We start from the raw sequence: 13,666 nt of genomic DNA on the forward strand, positions 1-13,666 counted from the left end.
TCCAACACTTTTTTTTTAAGAGAGGGAGAGAGATGGGGAGGGAGGGGCAGAGGGAAAGAAAGAGAGAATCTTTTTTTTTTTTTAAAGATTTTATTTATTTATTTGAGAGAGAGAGAATGAGAGACAGAGAGCACGAGAGGGAAGAGGATCAGAGGGAGAAGCAGACCCCCCGCTGAGCAGGGAGCCCGATGCGGGACTCGATCCCGGGACTCCAGGATCATGACCCGAGCCGAAGGCAGTCGCTTAACCAACTGAGCCACCCAGGCGCCCCAGAAAGAGAGAATTTTAAGCAGGCTCCATGCCCAGCACCGAGCCCGATGTGGGGCTTGATCGCATAACCCTGAGATCATGACCTGAGCCGAAATCAAGAGTTGGATGCTCAACCAACTGAGCCACCCAGGCGCCCCAAGTGTCCAACTCTTGATCTCAGCTCAGGTCTTAATCTCAGGGTTGTGAGTTTAAGCCTCCCCGCCCCCCGTCCCCCCAAAAAGGAAGTAATGACACCAGAGTCTTTTGAAGGCAGATGAAAAAATTTTCTGCACACTGAACAGGTGTACATTTCAAAGAGTTGTTCCTAAATCTTAAACCCCACTCAGTTCAGCTTTGAGAATATGAGATTCTATGGAAAACAAATGGAACCTTTGTTTACCAAGTAAAGGGCACTTGTCACTTCTTTACTGTTGCTAGCTTTACTCTGCTGGTGGAAAAAAAAAATCTTTCAAGTTGAGTGCCAGGGATGGGGCACCTGGTTGGCTCAGTCCATAGAGCATGTGACTCTTGATCTCGGGGTCATAAGTTCAAGCCCCACACTGGATGTACAGCTTATTTAAAAAGAAAAAAATATGGCAGAGAGAGAGAAAGTAGCTTTTTGTAATGTTATAAGGATACTTGGCTATTATTTTTTTTAAGATTTTATTTTTAAGTAATCTCTACATCCGACGTGGGGCTTGAACTCACAAACCCGAGATCAAGAGTCGCATGTTCCACTGAGTCAGCCAGGTGCCCCATTGGCTACTATTTTTCTTAAAACTTTTAAAAACTTTTCCTTAACAAGCTAAGTACAGAACATAATAGACAAATAGAGTTTTTAAATGTTATTTTTTCATATTGGCTTTAGATATTTTTTAAGGAAATAAAATATTACAAACACAGCCAAGATGCTTCTCATTCCACAGTCCTGCCCCCTTCCCTAGACATAACCCATCTTAAAGCTAGTTTGACTCTTTACAGTGACTTTTTATATTTGTACTATCTATACATGTATCCATATAATACATATGGCATTGTATAATGTGTTTTTATAATTCATATAAATGGTGTCATTCTATAAATGTCTTTTTGCAAATTGTCTTTTTCCTTCAGCATCACACTCCTTAGTTTTGTTTTGTTTTGTCTTGGTATCACTACATGTAAATCATTTTACATTCACTCATTATTCCTTCTCGAATGCTCTTCCTTTCTTTGTGGATCTGAGTTCCGACCAATGTCATTTCTCTCTTTATGAAGAACTTATTTTAAAGCTTTTTGGAAAGAATGTCTACTGGCAAAAAATTCCTTCAATTTTTGTTTGAGAAATTCTTTCTCTCTCCTTGACTTTTGAAGGATAATGTCACTGGGTACAGAGTTCTACCTTAGTGGGTTTTTTTGTTTCAACACTTTCAATACAGCATTATAGCACTTCATGCCTTTTTTTTTTTTCTGTGCTGTATGATTTTTAATTAAGTATAAAGACTTCCGATCACATCACCTAGAGACCATTTTACCCACTGCTCTGTTTGGCCGCCAGTCTCTTGTCTCTCTTTAGCAATGATGAGGTGGATACCCTTTCCACAGGGAAGAGAAATCCATGGTTTGTTGGCTTTGCCAATAACAAAAATGTTGGAGTCGGGTGGCAAGGCTGTTGCCATTGGCATCTTCTATGTGAATGACATCAAAAGAACCAGGGTGTCTCTCTCTGTTGGTGATCACACCAAATCTTCCCAGGTTAGCAACTCTGGTCACCATACACAGATTACCAGGGTCAAACTTGATGAAATCAGTAATCTTTCTAGTCTCCAAATCAATCTGAATGGTGTCATTCATCTTGACGAGGGAATCAGGATAGCGGATGGTACGAACATCATGGGTCACCAGGTGAGGGATTCCTTTTGTTCTCACAAAGGTCTTTCTCACTTTGCACAACTTATAGTTGGCCTCCCCAGGTGTAATCTGATGAGCAGCCAAGCGACCCTTGGTGTCATAGATCAGACAGAAAGCCTCCCCAGTCTTGTCAATGCTGATGACATCCATAAAACCAGCAGGGTAGGTTATATCAGTTGGGACCTTACCATCAATCTCAATAAAATGTTGGATACAAATCTTCTTTACTTCATCTCCTGTGAGGGCCTACTTAAGTCTGTTCCTTAGGAAAATGATGAGAGGGAGACATTCTCTCAGTGTACGGGGACCAGTAGATGGATAAGGGGCAAACACACCTGTCAGTTTATCCAGCATGCAATGCTTGGGAGCTGCTATATGCTTCAGATGCTTCTTGGGAACACAAGCATGGCTACACTAGGCATGAAAAGAGCTTACTCCATCCTTTTCTTGCCTGCATGGTTCCCAAAGGAAAACTATGTAATTCTTTCCTTGCTCCTCCACAGGTAAGGTCTTTTTCTCTGGCTTCTTTCAAAAAAAATTTTTTGGGTCTATGATTTTCTGCAGTTGGAATATGATATGCATAGGTGTAGATTACGAGGTCTTGGTCCTTCAGTCTCTGCCTGTGGGCCATGACTGACCAGGGCTTCTCAGCTCCCTTACCCCGGTAGGTGAGGCAGGAAGGCTCCAGGGGGCTGTGGTTGCATATTTCCCTTCCCCTGGGTCCATTAGGATCTGGTGAAATAGCTTCTTTTGAGGGCAGGGTTTGTTAAAAGCAAAGAGTACTTGGGTTGTGTTCCAAAATGACCCCTTTTCCCCTTCTCCTGCTGGAAACATGAAGGGGTTTTTCTCTGGATCCTTACTGTAGAGTCTGGAAGGGCTCCTAGAGGGAGAACTCAGACGTGTGAGGGGCCCCCTGAAGTTTTTAACTTTCAAACTTGTCCACACTGAGCCTCCAGCAATGTGTAGACCACGGTACCTTCCCAGGTACTGGTTCCTGTGGAGGTTTCTGCTCAGGTAAGTTGTGATTCTCTGTACCTACCTGTCTATCGCTCCTAATTTTGGGTCAGCCAGTTTGCCCTGTGACCTCAGTTCTCTGATGGATCTAAGAATAACTGTTCATTTTCAGTTTGTTCAGCTTTTTTCTTGTTTTGTGAATGAAAGCGACTTCCAATCTCCTTGCGTGCTGGACTGGAGACGGGAAGTCAAAACGTATCAAATAAATTCATTGCAACCGCTTCATGATGTTCCCTTGTATGTGATAATTATGTATCAAGTATCTCACTGATGGAAATTTCAATTGTTTCCAACTCTTTTTCTATTATAAATAATGCTGTTGTGAGCATCTTTTTGCATGTCTCTTTGGACACATGTGGATGAGTTTCTCCAAGATAAATACTGGGAAGTGAAATTGTCGAATTGTAATAATTCACGCTTATCTTGGGCTTGACTACAGAATGCCAAACTGCTCTCCAAAGTGGTTGTACCAACGTGCACTCTGGGGCAGGGCAGGAGATTTCCCCTCACTAAATCCTCATCAGGGCTTACCATTGTCAGACGCGAACATTTTATCATCTGACAGGCATGAAACAATATTTTGTGGGGTTTTTTTTGATATTTTTCTGACCACTAGGGAGGTTCACTCATTGAAGAAAATATTCCTGAGCCCCTATCTTATGCAGATCCCAATCTGGGCTTGGCTTGTGCGGGTACATCCGTGAACAAAAACAGACAAAGCATCTGCGTTCGCTGCCCTCATGGAAGTTTTTGTTCAGGTGTGTATGTAGAGCGGGATGAGGATTAGGAATGGAGAAGGGGTGGATTATGATTTTAAATAAACTGGTCAGGGTAGGAGGTAAGGGGATTATCATGCAGATAACTGAAGGCAGAGCCATGCAGGCAGAGGAATAGGCTCTCAGATGCAATGGTACCTGGGAGAGAACAGGAGGAGGTGAGGTCAGAGAGGTGAGGGCAGGGGCTGCTAATGCCGAGCTTCATAGGCCATTGTAAGGACTTTGCTTTCATTTTTTATTTTTTAAAAAATTTATTTATTTATTTATTTGAGAGAGAGAGAGAAAGAGCACAAGTGGGGGAGGGGCAGAAAGAGAGGGAGACAAACAGACTCCCCACTGAGCGCGAAGCCTGATGTGGGGCTGGATCCCAGGATCCCGAGATCATGACCCGAGCTGAAACCAAGAATTGGACGCCTAACCCACTGAGCCACCCAGGCACCCCTAGGACTTTGCTTTTATTTTGAGCCCTGCTGGGAGCCTATGATGTTCAGGAGCTGACTGAATATGTCCAGCTCCTGGCCCTCAGAATGGAGCAGGATGACACTCTTTGGCTGTCTTAAGTATGTATCAGTCCATGTGACCAGTTCTGGCCACTGAGTCTGGAGAATTCACTTTGGGAGCATTTAATTACCAGTGATAATCTTCTAGAGCTTTTTGCTCCTCTGTCAAGGTGACCAGAAACATTCAAGAGAGTGTTCTGAGGTATAAGCCCAAATCTCCGATCAGTGATGGTGACGAGCAGCTCCCTGCTGTTGCCTGAGGTGGACGTGGCACATGAGAAAGAAATTATCACAATTTTAAATCATTGAAATGTTGGGGTTATTCACCATCACATCATAACCTAGGTCATCTTGACTGATACAGAGTCGTTGTCATATTATGAGCTGTACAGCAGCATAATCTAAACTACATTTTAAAAGAATCACTGCTACCATATTGGGAAGAGACTATGTAGAGAGTCAGGCAATTAAGAGGCTATTACTAGGGGCGCCTGGGTGGCTCAGTCGTTGGGCGTCTGCCTTCGGCTCAGGTCATGATCCCAGAATCCTGGGATCGAGTCCCACATCGGGCTCCCTGCTCCGCGGGAAGCCTGCTTCTCCCTCTCCCACTCCCCCTGCTTGTGTTCCTGCTCTCACTATGTCTCTCTCTGTCAAATAAATAAATAAAATCTTTAAAAAAAGAGGCTATTACTATAATCCAGGCAAGGGATGACAGTGACTTGGACTAGGACGATAGTGGTGGAGGTGGTGAGAAGCAGTCTGCCCTAGGGCATTGTTTGAAGGCAGGGCCAACAGGATTTTTCTGATGGATTGAATGTGGATATGAGAGACTGAAAGGTTTTGTATTTTTTTAATTTAATTTTATTATGTTATGTTAATCACCATACATTACATCATTAGTTTTTGATGTAGTGTTCCATGATTCATTGTTTGCATATAACACCCAGTGCTCCATTCAATACGTGCCCTCCTTAATACCTATCACCAGGCTAACCCATCCCCTCTAGAACCCTCAGTTTGTTTCTCAGAGTCCATAGTCTCTCATGGTACGTCTCCCCCTCCAATTCCCCCCCCTTCATTTTTCCCTACCTACTATCTTCTTCTTTTTTTTTTTTTAACATATAATGTATTATTTGTTTCAGAGGTACAGGTCTGTGATTCATCAGTGTTACACAATTCACAGCGCTCACCATAGTACATATCCTCCCCAATGTCCATCACCCAGCCACCCCATCCCTCCCACCCCCCACCACTCCAGCAACCCTCAGTTTGTTTCCTGAGATTAAGAATTCCTCATATCAGTGAGATCATATGATACATGTCTTTCTCTGACTGACTTATTTCGCTTAGCATAATACCCTCTAGTTCCATCCACGTTGTTGCAAATGGCAAGATTTTGTTCCTTTTGATGGCTGCATAATATTCCATTGTACATATATACCACATCTTCTTTATCCATTCATCTGTCGATGGACATCTTGGCTCTTTCCATAGTCTGGCTACCGTGGACATTGCTGCTATAAACATTGGGGTGCACGTACCCCTTCGGATCACTACATTTGTATCTTTGCAGATTACTTAGCCCAGCCCCCAGCAAGGGCAGGGCAATTCCGCCTCAGACAAAGGAGACTGAAAGGTTTTAATCTGAGCAACTGGAAGGATGGAGTTGCTATTGACTGAGATGTGGAAGACCTGGGGTGGGGCAGGTATTTAGTTTTGGGCATGTTAAATTTAAGATACCTTAGACATCCAAGGGGAGATGTTGAGCTGGCCATTGGCTATATGAGTCTGAGGTTCAGGAGGGAGGTCTGGGTTGGAGAGGTATACGTGAGAGTGATCAGCAATTGGGTGGTCTTTGAAGCCATGGCAGTGAATGATATCAACAGGGGATTGAATGTAGGTACAGAAAAGATCAAGGACTGAGCCTGGGGGCTCCAACATTCAGAGGCTGGGGAGAAGAGAAGGAGTCATTGAAAGACACTGAGAAAGACTCACCGGTGAGGTGAGGGGAAACCAGGAGGATGGAGTGTCTTGATGGCCCAGTGGAAAGAGCCTGTCAGGTAAGAGGTGGTCATCAGTTGTATTGAATGCTGCCAATAGATCAAGAAAGTGGGAGACTGAGAACTGACTCTTCTTTTTAGCAACATGGAGCTCACTGGTGACGTCAGTAGGACAAGTTTTAGTGGAAAGGTTGTGTCAAAGTGAGATTGGAATGGACTGAAAGAGAAGGGTAAAAAATTGGAGATAGCAAGTGTAGACCATTTTTTTGAAGATGTTTTGCTGCAAAAGGGAGCAAAAAATTGGGGAAGTAGATAACAGGTAAAATGTAGTCAACAGAAGGCTTAAGGTCAGAGAAAAAACATGTTACTTGTATTCCAATAGGAGTGATCCAGCGGATGGTAAAAAAAAATGATGTAACAGAGAGAGGGGAGAAATGCTGAGTGATATTCATGAGTAATGGGGGGGGGCGGTCAAAAGCGGAGGGCTAGGCTTCCATAGGACCATTGGTGATTCATCTGTAATAGCAGGCAGGAAGCCAGAGGGTGGGGTTCAGAGATGGATAGATAGATGTGGGGAGTGGGCAGTCTGCTGATCACATCAATACCCACGGTGATCTCGGAAAGAAGGGGGGGGTGTTGGAGGTTTGAGGAGAGAGGAACAGATGTGAGATTACTGGCTGGAGCACTGGAGGAGAAATGAGTCTGGGTAAGTATCCTATGATTGCCGAGGGCATTAAGAGTCCACTTGAGGTTTGTGGTCATGAATTTATTTATTTGTTTGTTTAAGATTTTATTTATTTATTTGCAGAGAGAGAGTGAGCACAAGCCGGGGGAGCTGCAGGCAGAGGGAGAAGCAGGCTCCCCACTGAGCAGGGAGCCCGATATGGGATTTGATCCCAGGACCCTGGGATCATGACCTGAGCTGAAGGCATACACTTCACCGACTGAGCCACCCAGACACCCCTGTGGTCATGAATTTAAAATGAAACCAGGCAGTGTGATGCCAAACTCATTTGGCTGGGCAGGTGCAGATGCCGAGCAGGCAGCATGTTGGAATTATCACCAGGGTTGTGGTTTGGCTCAGGGAATATTAGGAAGTGAGGGGACAAGCTGCTGAGCGTGTGTGCAAGGCAGAGGGTACACTGCCTGACCATGGGATGCAAACAGACACGGAGGAGCGAGAGGGCATTGAGGCACTGGGGATATGGGATTAGGACCAACTCAGATTTGTTTTAGGAAGACAAGAATCTGAATTCTTCACAAACACAGATACACACCACTATGTTTATATGGTCTGTATACACATGTTCTCAGAAAATACTTAAAATTAAAAGCCTGTAGCTTTGTCTACTTCCTATTGGTCTATTTTAATCTGCATTAATATTAATTAATATAAACATTATAGGACAAAGAACTTACTGTAAATGAGAACGCAAAAATTGATTTGACAATATTTTAGGACTTTAAGTAGTTTCTTTCCCCAAAGTCCTATAATCAACATCATTCAAAAGTTTTCAAAGATTTACACCTGACAGTGGTCAATGCCGAAGCTCAGATCCGTTAGATACTCATATTGGCTCTAAGTGAATTCAATCTTACATTGAGTTACGCAGTGTCCACAGTCAACCCTGAGGGCTTTATATGCATTCTTTTTTTTTTTTTTAAGATTTAATTTATTTATGAGAGAGTGAGAAAGAGCGTGAACAGGGGAGAGGGGCAGAGGGAGAAGCAGACTCCCCACTCAGCAGGGAGCCCGATGCGGGACTCGATCCCAGGACCCTGGGATCATGACCTGAGCCAAAGGCAGATGCTTAACTGAGCCACCCAGGCACCCCTATATGCATTCTTTAATCCCCACCACACCCCTTCATTGTGATTCAACAAATATGCCTGTCCTTGCGAAGCTTACATTCTAGCAGGCTGTAACAATAGGTAGACAAATAAGGAAGTGAGCAAATAATCTAATTTGTCTCAATCCTCTTTACCAGTGACCGTGAGCACTGAATCCAAGGGCCTGGGCCTGTCAACTTTCTCCTAAAATGCAATTAATAATAAACTCTCAATCAGATCATTGTTAGGGCCAAAAAGGCCACTGAGGCTAAGTAGTTATTTTTTGTTCTGCTATATTAATCTGCTAATTAATTAATTTAAGCAGCTTAAAGTGTTAAGGCAAAAGAAATGGGCAAGTCCCAAATGCAGTGACCACAGATGGTTTATACAGGTCATCACTTTGAGTTCACAAAGGGGCCGGTCCCCCTGGAGTTAAGGATGCTTACCCCCAATGTGACTATATTTAGAGATAGAGCCTTTAACAGAAGTGATTAAGGTAAAGTGAGGTCTCAAGGATGGGGGCCTAATCCAACAGGAGTGGTGTCCTTATAAGAAGAGGAAGTGACACCAGGGATGGGCACACAGGCAGAAAAGGCCATGTGAGGACCCAGCGAGAAGGCAGCCACCCACAAGCCAAGGGGACAGACCTCAAGAGAAACCAGCCCTGCTGGCACCTTAATCTCAGACTTCCAGCCTCCAAGACTGTGAGAAAATAAGTTTCTGTTGTTACGTCATCCGGTCTGTGGTATTTTTTATGTCAGCCCTAGCAAATTAATATAAGGACATTGTGTTAACTGAAATAAGCCAGTCACAAAAAGGCAAATACTGTTTGATTTCCCTTGTATAAGGTACCTAGAGTGGTCAAATTCATAGAAACAGAAAGTGGAATAGTAGTTGCCAGGGGCTGGGGGAGAGCAAGATGGGGAATTGTTGTTTAATGGCTACAGAGTTCTAATTTTGCAAGATTGCATCTTGCAGATGGAGGCTGGTTGCACAACATCATGCCTATACTTCACATTATTGAGGTGTGCACTTGAAAATGATTACAATGGTAAATTTTATGTTGTGTGTGTTTGACCACAATTAAAACACACACACACAACATGCACATGCATACACACACACAAAAGAAGCAGTTAGAAGGATCATCTATGTGTGCATTGAAACTGCCAAGAATGAAGACATTAGAGACTGAAAATTGTTTTGTGTTTATTGGACATACAGATTGTTCTGCTGATTGTCTGTTCTTATCCTTCCCCTACTTTTCTGTTGGGTTATTCATCTTTCTCGAATAGATTTATAAGATTTCTTTTTTTTTTTTTAAGATTTTATTTATTTGAGAGAGAGCGAGAGCACAATCAGGGGGAGCGGCAGAGGGAGTGGGAGAAGGAGGCTCCCCGCTGAGCAGGGAGCCCGATGTGGGGCTCGATCCCAAGACCCTGGGATCATGACCTGAGTGGAAGGCAGACAGATGCTTAACCGGCTGAGCCACCCAGGCACCCCAAATTTATAAGCTTTCTTGATATATTCTTATCACTAATCCTGTCATGGTTATGGGAATTACAATGATTTTTTCCCCCAATGTGTGATTTCCACTTATTTTAATGTAAATGATCATAAGTCTTTAACATTATTTTAGTCAAATGTGTCTTTGTCCAGTTTGTGCTTTTTAGGTCTTGTTCAACAACTTCTCATATATTTTATTCTAAAATTTGTGCAGTTAGGCGATGCATACTGAATCTTTAAACCATACTATTTGATTTCTGTATTGGGTTTGGTAGTGCATTTTCATGAGTATATTATTGGGGGCTTCTTTTTTTTTTTTTTTTTAAAGATTTTATTTATTTATTTGTCAGAGAGAGCGCAAGCAGGGGGAGCGGCAGGCAGAGGGAGAAGCAGACTACCCGCTGAGCAAGGAGCCCGATGCGGGACTCGATCCCAGGACCCTGGGATCATGACCTGAGCCGAAGGCAGATGCCCAACCGATTGAGCCACCCAGGCGTCCCTATTATTGGGGGCTTCTAAAAGAAATTTAAGATTTATTTTGTTTTATTTGAGAGAGAGAGGGAATGTGTGTGAGTGCAAGCAGGGGGAGGGGCAGAGGGAGAGGGAGAGAGAGAATCTCAAGCAGACTCCATGCTGAGCGTGGACCCCATCTCACAACCCCGAGACCATGACCTGAGCCGAAATCAAGATTCGGACGCCCAACCGACTGCACCACCCAGGCACCCCTAAAGGTAACTATTTTAAAATGTCTTGAAATACTTAATTGCTAAGGTTCGGTTTTACTGAATTGTTAATTTTTTTTGACCCAAGCCATTCCAAAGGACACCATCCATGTTAGGCACATCCAGATGCTGCCAACACCATGGGCCCGTTTAAAGGGAGGCTGCTCAGCCAGAGTTCCTGAGGAAGCAGCAGCTCTGAGCCTTGGGGCTTGGCTGCACAGTGCGAGGGACACCCTTCACCCCTTTGCTGCTACGTGCACCCACAGGGCGCCAGGGATCAGGACAGGGCTGGGCCTTCAAGAATGAACCAGGCCAAGTAGGTTTGCCAGAGGCCATAGGGAAGCCACAGTCAGGAAGGAGCTGAGATGATGAGAAAGCAGACACTGTGAAGAGAAGAGAAGCTACACGGTGAAGGGTGAGGAAGCCGGCAGGTGGAAGAGAGGATGGGGTCAGTGATAACGCCCTGGGGCCCGCAACCTTTGTGTGGCCCTGCTTCTAGTCCCATAGCTCCTGATGTCACTTGGTTCAGCTTTGCCTGGGCTCCTACCTCCTGTTACTTGACATGCTGCGTGAGTCTCTGTTTCTTACAACACAAAGAACAGAGCTAAAATGCTCTTTATAAAAAAGTTAATAGGCTTTTTCAGAGTAGTTTTAGGTTCACAGCAAACTTGAGCAGGAAGTGCAGAGTTCCTATATACCCATACCCCTCCTCCCCACTCCAGTCTTCTTTTATTAACAACTTGCATTAGTGCGGTCCATTTGTCTAACTGATGAACCAATATCAAGATATTATTTATTAACTAAAGTACATAATTTATAGTAGGGTTCATTCACTTTGTGTTTTATAGATTCTGTGGGTTTTAGCAAATGCATAATGGCATGTATCCATCCTTATAAAATCATACTGAATAGTTTCACTGCCCTAAAAATCCCCTGTATTCCACCTGTTTGGCCTCGTCTTTCCCCCATCCCTGGCAACCACTGATCTTTTTACTTCTTATTCTAGAATGTCTTTTCCAGACATAGTTTTGCCTTTTCCAGAATGTCGTACGTTGGAAGCATACAGTAAACTTTTTTGGATTGGTTTCTTTCACTCAGTAATGTCTGTAAGGTTCCCCCGTGCCTTTTTATGGCTTGATAGCTTAGTTCTTTTTAGCACTGAATAATATTCCATTGAATGGATGCAACATAGCTTGTTTATCCATTCACCTATTGAAGGATATTTTGGATGCTTTCAAGTTAAAATGCTCTTTTCAAGATTAAAGAGAGGAATTATTCTGGAAGTTGGAGTATTAGAAGGAGACATTTGGGGTTGATATTTGAAATTAAGATGTCTTAAGTGGGGGGCGCCTGGGTGGCTCAGTCGTTAAGCGTCTGCCTTTGGCTCAGGTCATGATCTCAGGGTCCTGGGATCAAGCCCCACGTCGGGCTCCCAGCTCAGCGGGGAGTCTGCTTCTCCCTTTCACTCTCCTGTGTGCTCTCTCTCTCTCAAATAAATAAATAAAATGTAAAAAAAAAAAAAAAAGATGTCTTAAGTGTTGAATAAAAAGGAGGGAGGCATTAAATTGAGTCCCCCAGACATTTCCTACATAGACACTGAAGCTTGGATAGCAGGGGGCGAATTTTGTTGTTTCCTCTGTTTTACAGAGTTTCTTGCCTGTTTGTTCTGTTTGTAAATATGCCTTAGATTGAAGAAATGCATTTTGGTGGCAAATAGCACCTGCTTCATCAATGTTTAAGATTAAATTCTGGGGGCGCCTGGGTGGCTCAGTCGGTTGAGCGTCTGACTCTTGATTTCAGCTTAGGTCATAGTCTCTGGGTCACAGGATCAGGCCCCACATCAGGCTCTGCCCTCAGCGCAGAGTCTGCTTGTCCCTCTCCCTATGTTCTTCCCCTCACTCACGCTGTCTGTCTCAAATAAATAAATAAAATATTTTTTAAAAGATTAAATTCTGGATTCCCAAATAAAAATGTTAGAATCTGAAATTGATTTCCTATGGACTCTCCCTTCCGAGGGCCCCTTTGTGATCAAGTCCAGTCTTCTTTGTTTACCAGTTAGACAAAATAGGGCTTGTGGATAATTTTTAACTCCCCATTACCATGCCCTTATTCTCACTAGAAAACTATATCTTTCCTCCAAGGTAAATCTAAGTAATTTACCAAAGATGCGGAGGAAATGTTTATCTTGAAATGCAGCTTCCCCCAGGGTGGAATTCGCTGGCTCTCTGGCTCGCTCGGTTAACAGTGGACAGCTGTTTATAACAGGAACTGTGGAATAGCACGTCTCAGTGAGATGGCAGGCAGACAAAGGAGGAGGACTGCGAACGATCAAACTTGGAATTGGGCCAGGACAATGAAAATCAGCATTTCCTCCCCTTAATTCTTTCGCGAAGCCCTATGAGACTCTTCAATGACCACATGTGGTCAGAAGTCAGATGTTGGGTTTAGATCTTATCCAGAAGCACCCATTGCCCCCGGACAGCAGGCTGTGACATTGGCTGGCTAAGTGTGACTCAGAGGAGAGCGTCATTGCACTGGACCTGATGTGGTTCAGTGGAGCAGGGCTGCCTTGAGCTCTAGCTGTAGGTGTGCTGGTACACAGACCCACTTCTCCTTTGGTTGAAAGAAAATTCATCGGAGCCTGGAGTTGAATGGAGAACCTTAACTGCTCTCCACAGTCGGTCCCGTCCACATAAAGGAAAGGGGCTACGAGTTTTGGAAAGTGGTTTCCCTTTTGTACACGTCTGCATGCGTGACATGTGCCTCCCCAGTAAGTGCCATAATCACCCATTTCTCCATTTCAGTTCAGCGCGGGGACTTTCAAAGGCTATCGGGGGTTACTTACTTGGACCGAGGGGAAAAAGACTGGCGAGGGCGCGATTCCGATTTACAACACATTATGGAGCGAAACCCCACTGTGGGTCAACCCAACGTGGGTGCTGAGCGTCCCCAGACATACCACGGTGGGGAGTAGTCAGCTCTGCTCTTGTTCAACCTGAAAAAGTACAATGGGAGATTGCTGGAGCTCGTGTTGGCTGGCATTTGCACTGCAGAAACTTGGAAGGCTATTTCAAAGAAAATGCCTAGAAACAAGCTTCAGTCTGTTACCAGGCTTGATAAAGCACCCCAGTTTTGCTGAAGGCATTTGAGAGGAAAATAATTTACTTGTTCTAAAGCAC

The 13,666-nt window shown here is 44.0% G+C and overlaps 1 pseudogene; it reads right to left on the reverse strand.

The window, feature by feature from the left end:
- Positions 1-1,759: 1,759 nt before the first annotated feature.
- On the reverse strand, positions 1,760-2,770 carry LOC116639091 (annotated as a pseudogene).
- Between the last annotated feature and the right edge of the window lie 10,896 nt (positions 2,771-13,666).

Source organism: Phoca vitulina, unplaced genomic scaffold (assembly GCF_004348235.1).
Source record: "Phoca vitulina isolate PV1807 unplaced genomic scaffold, GSC_HSeal_1.0 scaffold2, whole genome shotgun sequence".
Taxonomy (NCBI): domain Eukaryota; kingdom Metazoa; phylum Chordata; class Mammalia; order Carnivora; family Phocidae; genus Phoca; species Phoca vitulina.